A 22,279-nucleotide genomic window follows, 5' to 3' on the forward strand; every position below is an offset into this window, starting at 1 on the left:
ATCCACTTGCTGAACCCTAATTTCAGCAGAATATCCTAAATGCTGGGGAGAGAGCGAGCAATTTACATCATTGTTCCCTTGATACTTTCAGCAGCCACAGCTGTTGTATGTGTGTGTGTGTGTGTGTGTGTGTGTGTGTGTGTGTGTATGTATGTATGTATGTATGTAGTGTTTGTGGCATCCCAGTCTTTTATGAGTAGCTGCCTTCAAACCTGACCTGCTGTCAGTCAGAAATGTGGGCTGTAAATATTTTTTTAAAAATAAATGATTATTATATATTTAAGATTCTCCTGTAGGGGAGAATTGGGATCCCCGATGTGGGTTTGTCTGTGCCCATCTCACCACTGGCAGGCAGTTAAGATTTTGAAGAATACACCAAGGAGCAACTTTTCAGGGGAGAGACACCCCCCCCCGCTCCATTTCCATCCCCCCCCATAGCTGCCAAGTTATCCCTTATTTTAAGGGATTTTCCCTTATGCTGAATAGGCTTCCTCGCGAGAAAAGGGAAAACTTGGCAGCTATGATTCCCCCCCCCTTTAGGGTTGCTAGACTCAATAGAGGACAGGACTTCTGTGCCTTTAATTGCCCTGCTCTCTTTTGAGTCTGGAAACCTTAAAGAGAAACCAGCAGACCCTTTGCTTAATTTCCAAGCAAAATATTTTCTATAGCCTGATCTTATTGCAAGCGTCAATGAAGTTAAATGAGGAAATCCATCAGCTTCTGTAACATTTTGCTGCTCCAGAGTTGTTGCATGTATGGCGTTTAAAATCCCTTTGTGGAGTGCAGCTGCCTTCTGTGCAGAACTACTAGCTAAGGGGATGTGAGGATAACTCATTTATTTTTGCCTCTCTAATAACGTAATCTATTTCTGGCTTACAGAGTAGGAGGCTTCCGAATCTGGCCTTGCCGGCCCACGGCCTCTTCCAAGACGGTTCAGGAGGTAGATTAAAAATAGTGCCTCGGCCACGAAGCTAGTCAGCATCAGGCAGACTGTTAAAAGACTGGATTAAGGTTCTGCGCAAGGGCTATTGTTGACGAGAGGCTTTCATGCCAATCACAATGCTTAAAGTGTTTGTTTGGGAAAGAAGGTGACCTTTCATTCCTGAGCTTGTTGTGTGAGGGCTAGTCTCTGCCTGGAAGCATCTTCTAGCTCCCTCCAGTCAAGGCTGCAGCCTTTTGACCCAGAGACAGGGCACGTGGGTGGTTGTTTTCCTTTAATACTTTATGCATTAGTTTCGAAGATTTGTGATTTTCTCATAGAGAAGGTTTCCAATGGAATAGCACAAATAAGCAATCTAAATAGATAATCTGGAACTATCATATGTTTCTGTTGGTGCTTCTTTTTAACGTCACTCCTGCCACACAGCTTTGTTTGCTTTTGTAATAGGGACCAATCCGTTCTTTGGCACACTGATTGATTGATTGAATTTATGGGTCTTCTTTCAGGATGATTGTTGATGTATGCCTGCTTTCCCACATGACCCTGAGGAAAAACAAAAACCAAGTACTGTACTACTTCCTCTCTTCTCTATTACAAATGTGCAAGCGGTTTCCTCCCTCCTTCCTTCTCTGAAGTGCTCCAGAGGTCCCACAGGTGCATTGGGTGGGGGGCATGTGTGTATCTCATTCCCTCTCTTGTCATTCTGTGAGGATGCAGACATGTACCTGCTAGCAGTGTTAGAAAATCAGATGTATAAGCTTAGGCGCCAAATTGCTCCTTAAACCAAGGTTGCAGTCGCCAAAATGTAATGTCTGGTTGCCATTTTTGGGCAAGACAACTGATGGACCGACTGTGATTGATGATCTGTGAAACATCTGGCTAGTTCAGATTGACAACCTTGAGCTAGGTTAAGAACTTTATCCAGAAACAGTCTATGTATCATAGCTGCCAAGTCTCCCGTATTCCCCAGGAAACCCCCGTTTTTCCAGCTGTCCCCAGCCAAAAAATACAGATTTTTTTGTTTCCCCCCGGTTTATTCTGGCGCGACGGCCATTTTGGAACTGGGCAGAGCATGCTCAGAAGCGACTTTTGATGCTGCCTTGCCCAGTTCCAAAATGGCTGCAGCGCGACTTCTGGTGCGGCGGCCATTTTGGAACAGGACAGAGCGGTATCAAAAGTCGCTTCTGAGCATGCTCCGCCCAGTTCCAAAATGCCGGCAGCGCTACTTCCGGTCCAGTCCCTTATTTCTCAGGCCGGAACTTGGCAGGTATGCTATGTATATTGGCCTATTCCTACCTCTCTACCTCTGCTTCTTAATGGTGACATGGACCATTCATAATGTGAGAATATTCTTCACAACTGTGAGCAGGGCAGTGGGGTGGGGGCTACAACAATTAGCTGTAACATAGTTCACTGCTCCTCCTCAGGCTGCACAGAAAAAGCATTTTGGTTCCTGAAATTGATAGAATCACAGAATCATTCTGATTGGGCAGATAAACTATTACTGATTGAATTCTACAGGATGTGGTATTAATGTGTGAAAACAGTCAAGATCCAATGATCCTCAGGCATGCGCCTCCAGATGGTGAAGACGTCAGGTGCCATCCTGGCACCCAGGCATCTTCACTTGGTTGCAAGTGGCCAATAGCCAGGTGCAAAATGTACCTGGCTCCTGGCTATTTTCAAACACTGCCTCCTAGTGAGGAAGCAGACCCTCTTAAGGTAAGGTGGACAATTTCTGGCCTCTAGAGATGGTGTTTGACACCAACTCTATCAACCTCAGCCAACATAGCGAAATGGTCAGGGGTGATGGGAGTTACAGTGCAACAATATCTGTAGGGCTGCAAGTTCATCATCTCTGCTCTCTAAGGCCTGACCTCCGTTTCCTAGGAGAGGCTCCTGAGACTGCAATAATGTGCAGGACTCAGATACTGACAGCACCAGCTTTTTTTCTGTCTCGTCTGCAGCCTTCTAGAGCTTGACGCTTGAATTTCTGAAAAGAAAAGCCTTCATCCCTGGTGGAGTTGTGGTTGAAGATCAGTCTGCAATGATATAAGAAAATCGTGAAGCCTGGGTTAATCTTTGATCCATAGTTTAACATAAATGAATTAAAATCTACATGCCACATTTAATACAGGCAACTCCCCATTTATGTGGGGGTGGGGGTGGTTACGTTCTGAGGCACCACACATTTAAGTTAAATTGAATATTGGGAACACCATTGAAAAAGCCTGCAAGCACCATCTAAACCTCTTGAAAAGCTTTAAAAACAAAACTTCACCAAACTCTACCACAATTGCTACCGCCAAACTTCCTTGTTGAAACTCTCAACTCTCCACAGACCGCAAAGGTTGTGCTAGACACTATTTTCACAGTTTTCACACTCTTTTAGGGTCGTTTTTGGCCCTTTTGGGGGCCACCTCCAGGTTCATATGTGTGTGCCTGGAATGCACATACAGTGGTACCTCGACTTACAAACAACTCGACAACCGAATTTTTCAACTTACGAAGGTGCCTTCGGAACGGATTAAATTCGTAAGTCGAGGCACCATTCGAGACTTACGAATGGGGCAAATTTCTCTTACGAATTTCTCTTACGAATTTCTCGACATCCGAACGGAAACCGCGGTGGTTTTAGATAGGGTTTTTTCGAATTTATGAATTTTTAGATGGGTTTGTTTTGACTTACGAATTTTTCCATTTCCAATGCATTCCTATGGGAAATCGCGTTTCCAATGGCGCTTTTCGACTTACGGATTTTTCGACCTACGAAGATGCCTTCAGAACGGATTAAATTCGTACGTCGAGGCACCACTGTAAATGTTTTCTGCTTTCCCACTTTGCAGCTACTTTCTCCATGTTGTTTGCAGGAAGGTCTTCCCTCTCTGCTGAAAGCAAACTTTGAAAGAAAGGGTGGGCGAAAGGTGTTTCTGAAATCCTCTACAGATCTCGAGCCTTTGTCAAGTAAGAAGCTATGCAAATCCAAAAAGAGGGCTTCCCCCCTTTTTAGCCTCTAATAACTACCATAGAAATATGTGAATATATAGTTGTGTAAACATTTTTGTGATCTAATAACTTTTCAGGACTTGTTTGCAAAATACCATGCACTACATGCTACTGTTTCCTACACTACAGCCTTTTCTCGAATAAAATCTGATTAGAATAGAATAGAATAGAATAGAAATTTATTCGCCAAGTACTTACATACTTGGAATTTGCTTTGGCTAATTTTACAGTGTAAACGTAAAATTGTCTCCTGAGCAATCTCTATGTGGGACAAGAAGCTACAGTTAGAACTGGATATGGAACAACTGATTGGTTCAAAATTGGGAAAGGAATACGACAAGGTTGTATATTGTCTCCCTGCTTATTTAACTTATATGCAGAATTCATCATGCGAAAGGCTGGACTAGATGAATCCCAAGCCGGAATTAAGATTGCCGGAAGAAATATCAACAACCTCAGATATGCTGATGACACGACCTTGATGGCAGAAAGTGAGGAGGAATTAAAGAAACTTTTAATGAGGGTGAAAGAGGAGAGCGCAAAATATGGTCTGAAGCTCAACATCAAAAAAACCAAGATCATGGCCACTGGTTCCATCACCTCCTGGCAAATAGAAGGGGAAGAAATGGAGGCAGTGAGAGATTTTACTTTCTTGGGCTCCTTGATCACTGCAGATGGTGACAGCAGTCACGAAATTAAAAGACGCCTGCTTCTTGGGAGAAAAGCATTGACAAACCTAGACAGCATCTTAAAAAGCAGAGACATCACCTTGCCTACAGAGGTCCGTATAGTTAAAGCTATGGTTTTCCCAGTAGTGATGTATGGAAGTGAGAGCTGGACCATAAAGAAGGCTGATCGCCGAAGAATTGATGCTTTTGAATTATGGTGCTGGAGGAGACTCTTGAGAGTCCCATGGACTGCAAGAAGATCAAACCTATCCATTCTGAAGGAAATCAGCCCTGAGTGCTCACTGGAAGGACAGATCGTGAAGCAGTGAGGCTCCAATACTTTGGCCACCTCATGAGAAGAGAAGAATCCTTGGAAAAGACCTTGATGTTGGGAAAGATGGAGGGCACAAGGAGAAGGGGGCGACAGAGGACGAGATGGTTGGACAGTGTTCTCGAAGCTACGAACATGAGTTTGACCAAACTGCGGGAGGCAGTGGAAGACAGGAGTGCCTGGCGTGCTATGGTCCATGGGGTCACGAAGAGTCGGACACGACTAAACGACTAAACAACAACAACAGTGTAAACGTACTTTATACAAAATATCTGTTAAATATCTGTGTGAGGATCGGAGTGGCAGAACACTATTTCAAGCAAAGAGGAGCCACTCCGACTGCGCCTGCAGCTTTTGCCTTCTGTCCCTGTAGTGACTTCAGAACAGGTTGAGGTGGTTGTTGGTGCCTCTGGAGCCGAGTGAATTGCTAGTTGATAATGCTTGACTTTGCTATAAAACTGATTCAGGTCGTTTGCCAATTTTTGACTCTCCAGAGCAGAAGAATATGTTCTCTTATATTCAGTAAAAGAAGATGTTCTCTCATATTCAGAAATGTTCTGTAAATTCTTCCCAAGAGTAGCCGAGACATGTTTGAGGATTGAGTCCGAATGATAGGTTCGTTTTGCCACTATAATCTCCTTCGTCAGTGCGCTCCTAGCTTGGTTGTACAAATCTCTGTCTCCTTTCCTCGCACCCTCCTCTTTAGCATATCGGAGTTTCCTTGAGTTTCCTTGATTAATAAGGTGCAGATCATCCATTTTATTGTCAAGTGTGTGAAGATTTGAGAGGTACAGTGGAACCTCGGTTTATGAACACCTCGGTTTATGAACAGACCATCAATGGGAAAGTTCGCTTCAGTTTATGAACGCTTCAGTTTATGAACAGACTTCCGGAACCAATTGTGTTCATAAACCGAGGTACCACTGTATATAGATGGTAAAGCCGATCTCATTCCTTGCCTTTGTAGCTTGATCAAAGCACTAGCACTTTTTTGACATCGTATCCAGATCCTGCAAGGAGCTACAACTCCTTCATCCAAAACGTCTTGACAATTTTCCTCAAGATTGGAGCGTAAGTACACGAAAAGGCTGCTCTGATGTTTAAAATCTCCACCCTGGAAAATGTAATCCGGGGTGGTTAGCCAGAAGCCATAAGGAGTGATAATAATAGTAAAAAACCCTTTCACTCTAACAATTCCGTTAGGCAGTGGCCTTTTTACTGGCCACATCTTCTATTACACATGGAAAGCGAAGCTGCTCTTAACAATGTTAGACGTCAAAGCTCTGCTCTGGAAGCTTCTGTTAACCTCTGCTAAGCTGATAATAGCTGCTAGGCCATATCCTGTTATCCTGCATTGATCATTTGAATCCAGTTCTGCAGCTGAGAGAGTGGCAGAGACCATTTGTAGAAATAAAATATGGCAACTGTTGCTAGCATAAAAAGGGAAGCAGTTTAGAATTATTATTATTTATCTCTATGGATAAGAAAGAAGAAGAAGAAAGGGATTCTTCATTTTGTAGACTTTCTGATTAATGGTTTCCGATGAAAATTTACCAGAGTAGGCAGTTTGGTTGTGTAATGTGAACAAGACAAAGAACGATGTTTGGTAATAAATGCAATCTTAGCTACTCCCACCTTCACCTTTTAAAAATCCAAACATGCTGAGCTTCAAGAAATATGCCAAACATGCATTTAAATGATTCGCCTTGTGATATTTGCATATAGCTGGTGACTTGCAGCATAATGGCATGTTGTTGTCTGGAATTGGTAGAATTAGAATCTGCTTATTCTTATGAGGGACAAAATATTTCCCGGTAAACAAAACAAGAGGGAAAGCCCTCAAATTTTACTGGGTTGTTGCCTTTGGGAATTACAAAAGATGTTAGATTCAGATGTTTACATCAGAGTAAATGAACATAGAGGAAAATGAAAAAGAGGCTAATAAAAATAGCTTCCACATGGCTGAGGCACCACACAGTTGTGGTAACCTATAAAAGCGTAACCAGAGTCCTGATAGATCAGGTCTGTGTAGACTAGCCTACTGTTTCCAACACTGGCCAGACAGATGTCTTGAGGAAGCCCACAAACATGCTCTACTTTTCGCTTTGAGTCGCAGCTGAATCATGTGGGAAGGGCATTGCGTGAGTATCATGTGATACATGCACACCAAAATCTCATGGGAGAAGGATGCTAACAATTTCTGTCAAGAGTCAGGCCAGAAGTGTGGAAGTCTTGCTGCTACTGGATTGAGCTGATGTTCAAGCTTTAAACCGATAATTGTACTATAACCACGTACAACCAGTTTCCCCGTGGTATCTTGGTATTTCAGGAAGATATCACTGCAGTGTATAGTACATGTTTCCTGTCCCTCGTGAAAGGAGATTAATTGGCCCAAACTTGGAGCTGAACCATAGCTGCCAAGTTTTCCCTTTTCTCGCGAGGAAGCCTATTCAGCATAAGGGAAAATCCCTTAAAAAAAGGGATAACTTGGCAGCTATGAGCTGAACGTGAACTATAAAATTTTATCCCGGTGCTGGAATGAAATTTGCATTTTGCAAATTCCTTTCCAAATTCCTGTCTGCTAGTGGAAGTGTCTCCTCCAAATGTCAGTGTGATTCTAGTGTGTGAAGAGGCAACTCCTCTCCAGTTGGTTCAGCGTCGGTGCTAAAGCATACACTAGCTGGAATTCCGAGGTACCTTAAAAGTCTTAAATGTGTTCCATTTTCAGCCATTTCCATTCATATGTAGTTCCTGTGAAGGGGTCTATGGCAGCTAGGCTGTGTTGCTGGCGCTGTGTCCAGTGTTGCCACAGACGGAGCACAGGTTGAGCAGTGGGGAAGCCTAGGCTTCCTTGCCATAGGGGCCACATTCAGTGGGTGGCATTCAACTAGGCCTACTCTGAGTAAGGCTTAGTTGAGTACCACCCAATGTACGGACATCAGGGGTGGAATTGAGATGCCATCTCTTTGCACAATTAACCTATGAAGGGGGCTAGCGCGGCTTGGGAATTATGTGTACCAAATCTTGCCTTTCTAGGTGGTCTAGAAACACTTCAGGCATTGGGCAGTGTGTGCTTCATTCCCCCCATTTCTACATAAACGTCCCTGCTAGGACTTACTTGCAATCAGGGTGTCATGGTCTACCATGTATAGCAGATGTTAGCTCTTGGTGGTATGGAGACGCCTCAACTATTTCAGGGATCCCTTTGAATTTCCTGTCACAATTCCATATGTTTCTGATCATCGGGGTGTGTTGGATTGGGTTCGTACGAAGAAATTTCAGCTTTCTAAGCAAAGTGGAAGTTATCCTGATCATTTTTATACCCAAATAAAGTAGCTTGTGAGACTGAGGTGTTATTCCTGAGACTCCCTAAGGCTTTCTTTCCTGAAGGGGCTTGAGGCCCCTAAATTTTTACATCCTGTTGTGATTTTAGCAAAATATATTTTCACCACCACCCCATCAATCTGCTTTATAGAAATAAGCCCTACTTTTGTTCCTACTTCCTCAAAAGTTTTCTCCTTGTGCTTCTTTACATAGTAGTTGTTTAGTTGATTAGTCGTGTCCGACTCTTTGTGACCCCATGGACCAGGCACTCCTGTGTTCCACTGTCTCCCGGAGTTGCGTCAGACTTATGTTGGTCACTTCTATAACACTGTGCAACCATCTTGTCCTCTGACGTCCCCTTCTCCTAGTGCCCTCCATCTTTCCCAACATCAGGGTCTTTTCCAAGGATTCTTCTCTTCTCATGAGGTGGCCAAAGTATTGGAGCCTCAGCTTCACGATCTGTCCTTCCAGGGAGCACTCAGGGCTGATTTCCTTAAGAATGGATAGGTTTGATCTTCTTGCAGTCCATGGGACTCTCAAGAGTCTCCTCCAGCACCATAATTCAAAAGCATCAATTCTTCGGCGATCAGCCTTCTTTATGGTCCAGCTCTCACTTCCATACATCACTACTGGGAAAACCATAGCTTTAACTATACGGACCTTTGTAGGCAAGGTGATGTCTCTGCTTTTTAAGATGCTGTCTAGGTTTGTCATTGCTTTTCTCCCAAGAAGCAGGCGTCTTTTAATTTCGTGACTGCTGTCACCATCTGCAGTGATCATGGAGCTCAAGAAAGTAAAATCTCTCACTGCCTCCATTTCTTACCCTTCTCTTTGCCAGGAGGTGATGGGACCAGTGGCCATGATCTTAGTTTTTTTTGATGTTGATCTTCAGACCATATTTTGCATTCTCCTCTTTCACCCTCATTAAGAGGTTCTTTAATCCCCCCTCACTTTCTGCCATCAAAGTTGTATTATCTGCATATCTGAGGTTGTTGATATTTCTTCCGGCAATCTTAATACCAGCTTGGGAAAGGAATATGACAAGGCTGCATATTATCTTTACATAGGGAGAGGAGTACAAATAGTAACTGCAAAATAAAGTAAAAACTAGCCTTCGGAACCAAATCTGATTCTCTGTTGAATCGTCAGAGTTATGCTTGCACTTGAATTTACAGGGGTTTAGATCCCTGGTCACAAAACACACATTTTCATTAGCCTTCGGCGTGATGCTTCACATGTCTATTAAAAGCACATGCCTTCTCATTATAGTTTGAAACAAAGCACTACGATCATAATTCAAGAAAAGACCATTATGAATGTGTCCTTTAGGGAAAAAGGGATCACTAATTAGCTCAGTTCAGCAAGCACATTTAGCCTTCTGAGACACAGTTAGCTTTCAAAGGTGGTTTTTTGCAGAAAATGGCACATGAGAAATAAGTTAAAAGGGATGTACGGGGTTTGCAATACTGGCCAACCCCCCCCCCCCAACCCAAACCATACAAAGCATTTTCACTTCTAAACTGTTTCGTTTGAGAAGGCGAAGGAATTGGATTTATGAATAAACCAACGTTCTGTAACAGTAAGGCATTGAAAAAGCATTAACTTTAGGCAGGAAGAATTTAACAGTGAAGGTTGAGTCGGTGACCTACTTAGGAGCTCATGGAAAAATGTCTTGAGATTAAAGGTATGCTGTCTTGAAGAAAAGTACTTCTGCAAATATTCAACAAAACATGAAAGATGTTGCTCCACCCCCACCTTTCCATTAATAATGAGAGAACAAGACACTCACCACCCTGAATGAATGGAATCCCATGCCATATGATTCTGCCCCTCGCTTCTTATTTTCAGGTTTGGGGAGGCATTCGTTTGATTGATCAGCTTATTAAAATGTTTTAATAAGAGCAACAAGAAAGGAAAATTATGTAGAGCAATCTGTATTCCTTACATTGTTAGGGAAATTGAGCCATTATCTGAAATGTGATTTATTAAAATTTCTAAGTGCAAATCTAGACTCCACCCCACCCCCCCACCCCCGGCAGACTGTTAAATAAATACTCACATAAGAGCTGTTCTGCATGTAATACCGGAATATAGTTTCAGACTGGAGCTTTGCTAAGTCTTTCCTCTCTTGTCGGAGAATCATAGAATTGTAGAGTTGGAAGGGAGCCCTGAGGGTCATCTAGCTCAACCCTCTGCAATGCTGCAATCTCAAACATCCATGTGCTAGTCTTATTTCTTGTGGGAGGCTTTTTTTGTGTGTGTGGATTCTCCTATGTACTGTTTTAAGCGATATAAAACAAAATTCATGGTTATTTGCATGCCGGTGTGTCCCTGAAATAAACAATGGACAACAGACTGACTTCACATACATACATGGGCTGGGGAATCGTTTTTGTGAATGTGGTGGCAAGTAACATCTTGAAAGGGAGTGTGGTGGCGGTGTTAAAAAGTCATTGTATCCCAGCAGCTGCTTTGGTTGAAAATGTCTTAGACAAATATTTTGCCTTTGAAGTAAAAAATGTACAGTACGTAGTGTTCTTCTTTGTTGCATCTGTTGTATTGTGTGATGAGAGAGGGTACAGTTGAATGCCATTTCCCATTAGATATACACACATATCTAAGAATAAAATGTGTAATTACCATGCATTGTGATAATGTACACAAATCTAGGTGCGATATTGCGTGTGAAGCTTGGCTAGCAACGTAGCAGAGCGTTCTGTTCTTGCCTAACATGAATCAGAATCTCTTGACCAAATCCAGTAAAAAGAAACCCCATAACTGTTCTCAAGGGTAAATTCAGGTTATTAAAGGTTTCCTTTTCAGTCTGAAAGCTAAGATGTATGCTGTCTTTCTTTTGAATTAAGCTAATTTTTGAATATTCAACTCTTCCACTAAATAACTATTTCTGCAGCTTTTAGTGCAGCTTAATTTTTTTTTAATGCAACTGTTTCAATTCTGTGTTTAATAATTTGAAAGTAAGTGTGCTATTTGAATCAACGCATATTATTCAATCAAAAGCTATTTCCCCACACAGTTAGTGTAACTTATAAATGGTGTGCTTAAACACTCACAGTTGGATTACTGCAATGCGGGGGGGGGCTACCTTTGGGGTTGGTCCAGAGATTGCTTCAGGTGATCCCTTATATACCCAGTAGATCATTGCATTCTGCGGGAAAGTTTGTCCTGCAAATTCCAAAGATCTCAGAAGCTCGCTTTGCAGTAACTCGGAGCAGGGCTTTTAGTGTGGCTGCCCCTGTTCTGTGGAATAGTATTCTTGTCTTTGTGGAAACAATTGAAGACGCTTTTGTTCCAAGAGGCTTTGTCAGCTGGATAAATGGGTCTTTACCTTGAGTGTCCATTTGTTAGGGTTTTAGTCTTGTTTTAATCACACCTGTGGCTTTTGTGTTTAACTATTTTATATAGTAAACTAGCTGGCCCTGCCACGCGTTGCAGTGGCTCATCCCTGTGGTTTTCCCCACCCTGTGCCGATCCATGACGTATCCATAGCTGCCAAGTTTTCCCTTTTCTCGTGAGGAAGCCTATTCAGCATAAGGGAAAATCCCTTTAAAAAAGGGATAACTTGGCAGCTATGGACGTATCCCTCCCCCTCCCTCCCACCTTATCCCTGTGATCTTCTTGCAGTCCACGGGACTCTCTAGAGTCTCCTCCAGCACCATAATTCAAAAGCATCAATTCTTCGGCGATCAGCCTTCTTTATGGTCCAGCTCTCATTGAGCACTAGTCTACTGCCGAAGAATGGATGCTTTTGAATTAGGGTGCTGGAGGAGACTCTTGAGAGTCCCATGGACTGCAAGAATATCAAACCTATCCATTCTGAAGGAAATCAGCCCTGAGTGCTCACTGGAAGGACAGATCGTGAAGCTGAGGCCACCTCATGAGAAGAGAAGACTCCCTGGAAAAGACCCTGATGTTGGGAAAGATGGAGGGCACAAGGAGAGGGGGCGACAGAGGACGAGATAGTTGGACAGTGTTCTTGAAGCCACCAGCATGAGTCTGACCAAACTGTGGGAGCCAGTGGAAGACAGGCGTGCTCTGGTCCATGGGGTCACGAAGAGTCGGTCACGACTAAACGATTAAACAACAACAAGTCTACTGCACTCTCCCACCAAAATGGGATAGTTTCTCCTGCTTAAAAATGGCACAAAACTTTGGGTGTGGCTATTTTTTGTTTTAATTTTAGTATTCCTGCTCTTAGATTTTTCTAAAAACATGCTATATGCCATGTCAAAGGAACACATAATTGCTGTTCTGGCTTGTAAAAGTTTGTCACTGTAATTCTGCAGAGCACAGAACTCTATAATTCTACAAAGCACAGATAACAGGGCACAGTTGTGGTTGCAAATTAGGCTGCTTTAATTATCTGCTGTGAAAGTATTTCTTGGTTTTGCAGTGTAAGTGCTACTCCACGATGGCAGTGTTTATATTAAAATAGAGCAAAGGGTAGAAACGCCACAAAATATATTATGCTGAGCGCATTTGATTGGGAGAATAACTTTGGTTTGTTTTTTAAAAGAAAAGTATAGGCATTTTTATGTCTATGTGATTTGTGCTCATTAAAAGACTACATTTTCTGTTGGGGCAACTTTCTGAATGGAGAATAAAACTGATATTTAAGTTCTATAGCTCAGTTGAGTGAAACAACACATTCAGCAATGGCATGCATTGGTTCTCTATATGCAAGGCTTTGGAGCATATGAATGACCCTTAGGTTTGTGTGAACTGTAACAGGAGTTGGAGTCTACATTTACAGACCTGGTTTTCACTCCATTCATACATATGGTGGGAAAGAACGAGTTTACTTGGGACATGTACAAAGTGGTCCTGTTTTCAGTAGTCTGATGAAACTTTCTGATTTGCTGAAGAAGTCTGTGTAACTTGAAAGCTCGAATACTTCTACCTTAACAGTCCAAACTGTACATTTCATATACAGTGGTACCTCAACTTACAAACGACTCGACAACCGAATTTTTTGACATCCGAACAGAAACCGTGGCAGTTTTAGATAGGGTTTTTTCGAATTAAGAATTTTTAAATGGGGTTGCTTTGACTTATGAATTTTCCCATTTCCAATGCATTCCTATGGGAAATCGCGTTTCCAATGGCGCTTTTCGACTTAACGAATTTTTCGACCTACGAAGGTGCCTTCGGAACGGATTAAATTCGTAAGTCGAGGCACCACTGTATGTATATTCAGTGTTGCCCCATTGTATGCCTGTCAAATAGACTTTCTGTTAATGTTTGGGAATAGGAGATCTGTATCCTGTCTGTTTCTATTATAGGTGCTTTAAAGCAAGAAACTGGTCACTAAAACTGCTTCTGTTAATGACGTGGAAGGAAAATGAGTCACCCATGGCTAACATTATCTAGCTGTTTGCAAAGAAGCAGGACTTTCCAGAGACTTTCTATTCTAGGCTTAATTTAAGGCTTGTTTATAATCTATCGAAACTTTTAGCTTTTCACATTCTTGCTGTCCATTTTCCAGGGACTTGTAAGTCCCTTTCCCCCCTGTCCCGTCCAGGCTGCAGATGTTGGTGGATAATTTTGAGTTGGCCTGATTTAGTTGCACTGAATCTGCATTGCAATGTGGCGATTAAGTCATGACTTAGTCACCTGTTCGCACCAGGTTTCCAACAGACTTGACTGGGCCCCTCTGACCCACTTACCAAAGAGGACAAAACATACTAAATATCTTAGCCTCTTGAATTTCTGCCTGTAGCTATGCTCCCCCCCAGTGCAATTCGTAAACCAAAGCCTAGGCTGCAATCCTGCCTGAGAGTAAAGGTACCCCTGACCGTGAGGTCCAACGACTCTGGGGTTGCGGCGCTCATCTCGCTCTATAGGCCAAGGGAGCCGGCAGACAGCTTCCGGGTCATGTGGCCAGCATGACTAAGCTGCTTCTGGTGAACCAGAGCAGCGCACGGAAACGCCATTTACCTCCCCACCAGAGCGGTACCTATTTATCTACTTGCACTTTGAGGTGCTTTCGAACTGCTAGGTTGGCAGGAGCAGGGACCGAGCAACGGGAGCTCACCCCATTGCAGGGATTCGAACCACTGACCTTCTGATCGGCAAGCCCTAGGCTCAGTGGTTTAGACCACAGTCCCATTAAACACAAAGAAACATTTCTGAGTGCTGAACTACTCAGCTGCTGCTAAAAAGCTTCTTTGATGGCAAAGCCTGCTACACCCCCCCCTTTATTTCTCAAAAGTCTCTGAGAAGCTAGAAGACTTAAAGTGTAGTAGTGCATTTAGACTTTAGTTCCCAAGCACTTTTTCCTCATGGACCATTTGGAAATTTCCGAATGTCTTGGCGGACTCCTCAGTTATTTTTCTTCCTGTTGCAGCAATTGTAATGTGCTGTGATAGACATTCCATGATTTTTCATTGGATTTTTTTTTAATATCTCGTACACATTGCACTGCAAATTGAATTCTCGTGGAATTCAAACTACAATACAACAAAATGCAACGGGAGAGATAAAAGAAGGAATAAAAATACAATTAAAATTTATAAGAATATTTAATGCTATGGATGTGCCATTCCCTCTCTTCATCTTCCACAGATGTGAATGAAACTCATGTGGCCCTTGGTGGTACATAGATGGCAATTTGACAACACCTGCACTGAGATATACAACAGTTTTCATACATTTCCTTCTTCCAATGAGCACAGCCAAGAAAGAGCAAACTCCAACATACAGAGTTAGTAGGAAAATTACTACAGTAAGAATTGCAAATTCATGGCACCGTAAAAGTCCCTGAAAATTTCCCCACCCTCAAGGAAAATTCATCAAAACTTCCCATATAGGTATGTCATTTTGTTCAGTCACTTATTATAAAGTCATATGCTGAACGCAAATCTATATATATATATAAATGTAGGCATTGCACGTGCAGAGGTCACAGCCTTTCTCCGTAACTGCTGAACCGCATTGCAACAAATTTGGGCACAACGTACCTTGCCCATCAGGGAGGGATCGAACATTTAAAAAAATTATCAAAAAACCACACCTTTCACACCTAAAATAATGATTAAACGCAAAAAAGTGGCGCACAAATTAGACATCACCAGCAGAAGCTCTGAAGACTCTCCAGCAGCATCCAATACAAAGGCAGGTCGCACGCTGCTGCCTCCAAAGCCGCACCACCAAAAAAAAAAAAAACCCACATCCCATCCTACATTCCCAAAAATTACACCAAAAATAAAAAACCAAAAAACAACCACCCACACCAAAAACATACACTACACACCAAAATATATGACAACCCCAACTAGAGAAATAAAACATCGCAAACATCACAATAAAAAAATCCGAAACCACATTCGACATTCAAAACACCACCTCCAAATTTTAAAAACCCAAACAAACAAAAAACAAACAAACCACAAAACACACAACAACGCCCAAATCATACAATACCCACCAAAATAAAATTAAACAATAATAACTTCTGCTTCTCATGTTCTTTTTTCAATTTTTAAAAATCTAAATACAGTACATAAAAATGTTCATGATGCGTGCGCGGGCCGGGGCCAATGTATGGAGATACAGGGGGGAGGGAGCAACACTCCATGGGGACAACAGAGGGCTCAGACAAAAGTGCATGCTGGGAAACAGAACCCAGAAACTGACAGTTCCTTCTCCAAGGGTGGGGGCCAAGGTATGGAGATACAGGGGGGAGGGGCCAACACTCCCCAGGGACAACAGAGGGCTCAGACGGGGTGGGGGGGAGGAGGGGGCTCGATAGCTCATGAGTCAGGACAGGGTGGGGCCAGTCACAGGGATGTGTCGGAGGGGTGGGGGGGGAGAAGGGGACTCGATAGCTCATGGGTCGGGACAGAGTGGGGCCAATCACGTGGATGTGCCGCGGGGGTGGAAGGGAAAAGGGGGCTCGATAGCTCATGGGTGGAGACAGGGTAGGGACAGTCACGGGGATGAACCAGGGTGGTGGTGGGAGGATGGGGCAGGATAAGTCATGTGTCCGGGCAGAGTGGGGGAAATCACAGGAAAGAACCGCAGCAACGCGTGGCCGGGCCAGCTAGTTAATTATAATATACCAAGCCCGTTTCTACCCTCAAGTCTTTATCAGCAGCTATTAATAGAACGACACAGATCTTGAAAACACCCCAAATCTTAAATAATGCTAGAAGCTCCTTCAGAACAGTGGGGCAGCTGTTGTTCGTTCAGTCAGATTGTTAATCTTCATTTCCACAATACTGTTTATCTCCATATGTTAACACTTTTCTATTTTGCTACGGTAAAAGTCTTAGCTCACCACAATAAAGCCTTTGCATATAAATGTGACCAATGACTAGGTTGAGCAGACAGGTACAAATGTGCCCTGCTGTGCAGCCTGGGGAAACTAATACAAAGTCACAGGAATCGTGAGCTCTTCCAGTGCCCCGTGAGTGAGTGAGTCTGCATGTTGTTCATGCCCTAAACTAGGCATCCCCAAACTGCGGCCCTCCAGATGTTTTGGCCTACAACTCCCATGTTCCCTAGCTAAGAGGACCAGTGGTCAGGGATGATGGGAATTGTAGTCCAAAACATCTGGAGGGCCGAAGTTTGGGGATGCCTGCCCTAAACCCTTGCTCATCTTAACATAGTTGATGGAGACAAACCAGCTTTGTAAACTATGGTTTGAGGTTTACATGTTTTGACTAACTATAGTTAAGGATAACCATGGCTCTTGTTGTTATGTGTTTGTACAGTGTGATGGTAGAACGAGACTGTGCTTGCTGATTTCCTGAATTCTTGTTGGGTAGACATCACAGAAACCCAGTGCAGACCCTCCTGCTTGAAGATCTGTATAGAATGGTGGTACCTAAAAATAAAATCTGTATTTGAAGCTGGGCGGTTCAGAACTACTTCCGTTTCAAACTCTACTTTTTAATCTTGAAATACACCATTTCCAATATTCATTAAAAAATTCCTTCAGTAGCACCTTAAAGACCAACTAAGTTTTTATTTTGGTATGAGCTTTCATGTGCATGCACACTTCTTCAGATACATTTGAAACAGAAGTGTCAGACCCTTATGTATATACAGAGGGTGGTGGGGGTGGGTGGGAATGGGTGATGGGCTGATGGGAGTGGTAAACCTGTAGATGGCTGTTAACGACTGCTGATGACTGCAATTAGTCCTGGGGGGGGGGAGCAAGGGCTGAGGCGCTAAAGAAAGCTTGATCATGTATAATGAGATAAGAATCCGATGTCTTTATTCATCCCAGGTGGCTCCATGGTTTTAAGCTTGGTAATGAGTTCCAATACAGCAACATCTCTTTCCAGTCTGTTCCTGAAATTTCTCTGTAATAAAACAGCTGCTTTGAGATCTTGTATAGAATGTCCTGAGAGATTGAAGTGTTCTCCTACTGGTTTCTCTGTCTTATGGTTCCTGATGTCAGATTTATGTCCATTTATCCTTTGGCGTAGGGTTTGGCCTGTTTGTCCAATATAGAGAGCTGAAGGGCACCGTTGGCATTTGATGGCATACACAATGTTAGAAGATGAGCAATTAAATAGTCCTGAGATGGTATGTTGGATGTTGTTGGGGCCAGTAATGGTGTTTTCCGGGTGTATGTGGCAGCAAAGTTGGCATCTGGGTTTATTGCAGGCTCTGGTACCAGTGTCCATGTTAAGTCTGGTGGTGGTATTATTGTGGGTGAGGAGTTGTTTAAGATTGGGTGGCTGTCTGTAGGCAATGAAAGGTCTTCCTCCCAGAGCTTGAGAAAGGGAGCTGTCATTGTCCAGGAGAGGCTGTAGACCTCTGATGATGCGTTGTACTGTTTTAACTTGAGAGCTGTATGTGATGACTAGTGGTGTTCTGTTATTTTCTTTTTTGGGTCTGTCTTGCAGCAGGTTCTCTCTAGGTATCAGTCTGGCTCTGTTGATCTGTTGTTTAACTTCATCAGGTGGATATTTTAGTTCTAAAAAGGTTTGCTTTTTAAAAAATTTTTATTTTGCTTCGACTCAGACCAACATGGCTACCTACCTGTATCCAATATTCATGTTGCATTAGATGTCTGAGGATGCAAACTGAGGCAGACTTTTCCCATGTGCAACACATGCTTGCCTCTGTGAGGGGAGTTTTAAGGAGTTTTGATGTCTGAACAGGAACTCATCTGCCTGGTAAGATACCTGGGGCCATGCATCCCATTATTGCCTAATTGTATGGACTGTTCTGCTGGTGTTCAAGCGGTTGGCATCTGTTTGTCTCCGGAGACAATGGAGGTGTGCACATTTGAAGGTGAAGTCAACAGTGCCTGCTGTGGCTATAGAGACCGATACAGGAGAGACATGTTTTGTTGCAGCTGGGGCAAGTGAAGGCATCTGGTTGAGCCTTCCTCTCTCTGCATTCTTCCCAGTGGCCATTCCTCCTCTGGTTACTGCTCTGGAAGTATGAACTGACTGTTTCTGCAAATGCAGATAAAAAACACCCTCCAGACTTTCCCTGCTCAACCCAACTAGGTCAGAGAAATAGTAGTTGGGGGCTGGTGCACATGGAGACCTTAAGGGCAGGGGGGCATTGCCCTCTACCACCTGCATGGCTATAAACGTGCTGTTCAGACATTCTGCATCATCTTGAGCCTGATTTGAATTGCAGAGAGAAAGGGGCTCAGCTGGGGAAGCCATTTAGAAAACAAAAGCTTGCATTTTAAAGAGCACAGTTGGCCCTTGAATTAGGAATGTTTTTTATTCAAAATTGAGCACTTTAGCCTTGAACTTCTAACCTTTTAAAAAGGAAAGCTACCTGCTTTTTCCCCAAACCGCTCCATAGCTCAATTGCCATTGTAATTGAGCAACATTCAGCCCTCTCAATCTATATGCAGCAGCAGGGGCTATTTTTTAAAGGTAATGCTCCACAATGTGCTAAGATATCAATTTTTTTAAAAAAAAATGGAATACATATTTTGAATATTCCAAAGTGTTTTCTTTTTTTGGCCAGTGGTGATGTGCATTGTTGTTTGGCTACGTAAGACTCGGGAATTGGAAGACAAACTGTTTTTCACTGAAGCTCCCCTGTAAGTGTTGTGATCTCAAATAAATAAAAACACAAATAAATCAAGGTGTGTTGGAAATCAGTGGCTTTATTTTAATAAGGGATGAAATCTAAATTTTACTGTGTTCTCCTTGTTCACCACTTGTTCTCTGGGGTATATGAATCACTCCATTTATTGGTAGAGCTTAAGCATTTCCAGTTGGAAATGTATAGTCATATACAGCATAAAACTGAAATGTTTGGTTCTCCCAGGAACATGCATCTTTATATGAGGAATATTTTTAGACCTTTTTTTTTTAGTATTTGCGTGTGCATGATTTTGGTGAGTAGTTTTTATCTATTAAAAAATCGGGGTCCTGTTAACTTAGACTTCACACATTCTCTGTTCCAATGAGAACATCCAAGAATTCCCCTGTTCCCCCAAAGGATTGTTGAAAATGGGCATATTTTTTTGGTCCAGTATAGTGGTAGGGAACTGTTAGTAGGCAATTCTCAAAAAATGAAGGATCAGTGGGACTTTCATCATGATCTGTTCTATCACATGTTTGTGTTCAGTAGCAAGGCATATTTATTGAAAGGAAAATATCTTTGATCTTTGGAGCATTCTGATTGGTTGGTGAACAGAGAGTTGAAAGCAAAAAGTCATTAAGGCAGCAATCCTATATATCTGAGAGCGACTCCCATTGAATTCAGTGGGACTTGCTTCTGAGTAGACATGTATAGGATCTGTGTTTGCATCTTTTTCTTGACTTTCCTTGCAAGAAGTTGCAGTTGGCTGTGAGTTGGTAGTTTTCAGTAAATTGGAGTTCAGTAAACTGTCCTGGCTGGGACCCAGGTGGCGCTGTGGGTTAAACCACAGAGTCTAGGGCTTGCTGATCAGAAGGTCGGCGGTTCGAATCCCTGTGACGGGGTGAGCTCCCATTGCTCGGTCCCAGCTCCTGCCAACCTAGCAGTTTGAAAGCACGTCAAAGTGCAAGTAGATAAATAGGAACCGCTACAGCGGGAAGGTAAACGGCATTTCCATGTGCTGCTCTGGTTTGCCAGAAGCGGCTTTGTCATGCTGGCCACATGACCTGGAAGCTATACGCTGGCTCCCTCGGCCAATAATGCGAGATGAGCGCGCAACCCCAGAGTCGGTCACGACTGGACCTAATGGTCAGGGGTCCCTTTACCTTTAAACTGTCCTTGGGAAAAGAATTGTGTTAGAGCAGGACATCCAGATAATTTATAGCTATATGTGCTTTACCTGGTTGGGAAGAAACCATGGGATATATTCCCAGAGGTAGATGGTGAAGTGATCTTTGTGTCTGATAGCACATCCCCCACTGATGTATGCTTGGCAACATGGATTCTCATTGTAAATTCTGAGTTTGTCTCTGTTTTCTGGAGTAATCGGGGTCACAAAAAGCCAATAGAAAGCTTCCAGTGAGTTACTAGAAATCTGGATGAGCAGATTACAATAACTGAAAAGCATGACATGAAATTAACATAAAAACCTATTATTAAACCAATGTTGTGCATGAAATAAATCCTAAAATAATGATCAAGAACAAAATAACTATCCCCAGATAACTAAGGAACATAACTTTAACTATTTAGATTATTGGTAGGTTTCATTTGTGGGGTGTGCAAATATTTTTCTAAACTTCGGCGCCAGATAGATTGCAGCATTCCTAACCTTTGTGGAAACGCAAGTGCTACTTGGTAGGCCTAATTGGCGGCCCCTGTGCATTTTGAACACTTGGAGTTGTGTACTCATAATCCTGGAGACATTTTACTTCAATAACCCCCCCCCCATACAAGTGATAGACAGTTTATGCACCTACCCTCCCTCTGTGGGAAGTGGTAACTCTAGGATGGCCTTAGGATCAAGACCAGTTGGTTACCATCCTGCTTATAAGTACAGTGGTTGAAAGCTAAACAACATATTCCTTGTTTGTAGCAGTTGAGCTCTCCTGGTGTAAAAATCAGTTTTGAAATGTGAGGGAAGAACTTCAGAATTGATCACCTTTCCCCTCACAGCGCAACAAAATTTCTTGCAAAATTATAGCACTTGAAGGAAGGTTTTTTTCCCCCTGGAAGGCGTCAAACCCCCTAGGAAGCTCTGAATTGCCTACTTCAGTTGAAAACTTTATTTTGAAATGTTCCGTGCTGGGAGAGCCTTTGTGGAGCTGCATTAAGCAAACAGTGATTTCTCCTGAGCACAGCAGCAAAACACAGTTGTTTGTGGAGAAAGCTTAAAAAGCGAAAACAAGGGTGATTAAGAGGCTCTTAAGAACGGGCTGCCTTTCAGGATGCTGGCCATTCCCCTTAACACATTCCATTAGATTTCCTCCAACAACCACTATGTCATGTATGTGGACAATTAGACACCGCAATGATGAGTACACAAGGGGTTATAGAAACACTTGGGTGGCGGATGGGGAGAATCCTCTGAAAGGCCCTCCTTTATAGTTACCAAAAAGATTCATGCTTTGGCAATGTTGCAATGTCTTCCGAAGGTGGAATTTCATTTGGAACAGAATACTGAATCTGTATGCAAAGCCGCTGAGTTGACTAGGCTCCCCTTAAGTTTGGATTGATTGTATTCCATGAGTGAATACAGTTTAGGAATGTCAAAAGTAGGTTCTAATTGTGGTTACTAATTGTGGTTACAGTGGTGCCTCGGAAGGCGAATTTAATTCGTTTCACGAGTCAATTCGTTTTGCGAAAAATTCGTCTTGCGATTCACGGTTTCCCATAGGAATGCATTGAAATTTCTTTTTTTTTTTGCCCATAGGAACGCATTAATTGAATTTCAATGCATTCCTATGGGAAACCGCGATTCGCAAGACGAATTCTTCGCAAAATGAATTTGTCTTGTGAGTCACCATCAGATCGCAAAACACATTCGTCTTGTGAAAAATTTGTCTTGCAGGGCATTCGTCTTGCGAGGTACTACTGTATATTGATTTTTTACATATTGACTGTGATGTGTAAACTTACAAACCT

At 42.8% G+C, this 22,279-nt stretch overlaps 1 protein-coding gene across 3 annotated transcripts in view; it reads left to right on the top strand.

The window, feature by feature from the left end:
* ELMO1 (engulfment and cell motility 1) overlaps positions 1-22,279 on the top strand; it is a 305,776-nt gene that overhangs the window by 30,874 nt on the left and 252,623 nt on the right. Inside the window, exon 1 of one of the 3 annotated variants that reach the window (XM_035129258.3) lies at positions 1,448-1,594. The exons of the other annotated variants lie outside the window; for them this stretch is intronic. The gene's annotated coding sequence lies outside the window, so the exon portion shown is untranslated. Of the gene's footprint in view, positions 1-1,447; positions 1,595-22,279 lie in introns of those variants that run through there. 3 annotated transcript variants of the gene reach the window in all.

Source organism: Zootoca vivipara, chromosome 11 (genome assembly GCF_965207765.1).
Source record: "Zootoca vivipara chromosome 11, rZooViv2.hap1.1, whole genome shotgun sequence".
Lineage (NCBI taxonomy): Eukaryota > Metazoa > Chordata > Lepidosauria > Squamata > Lacertidae > Zootoca > Zootoca vivipara.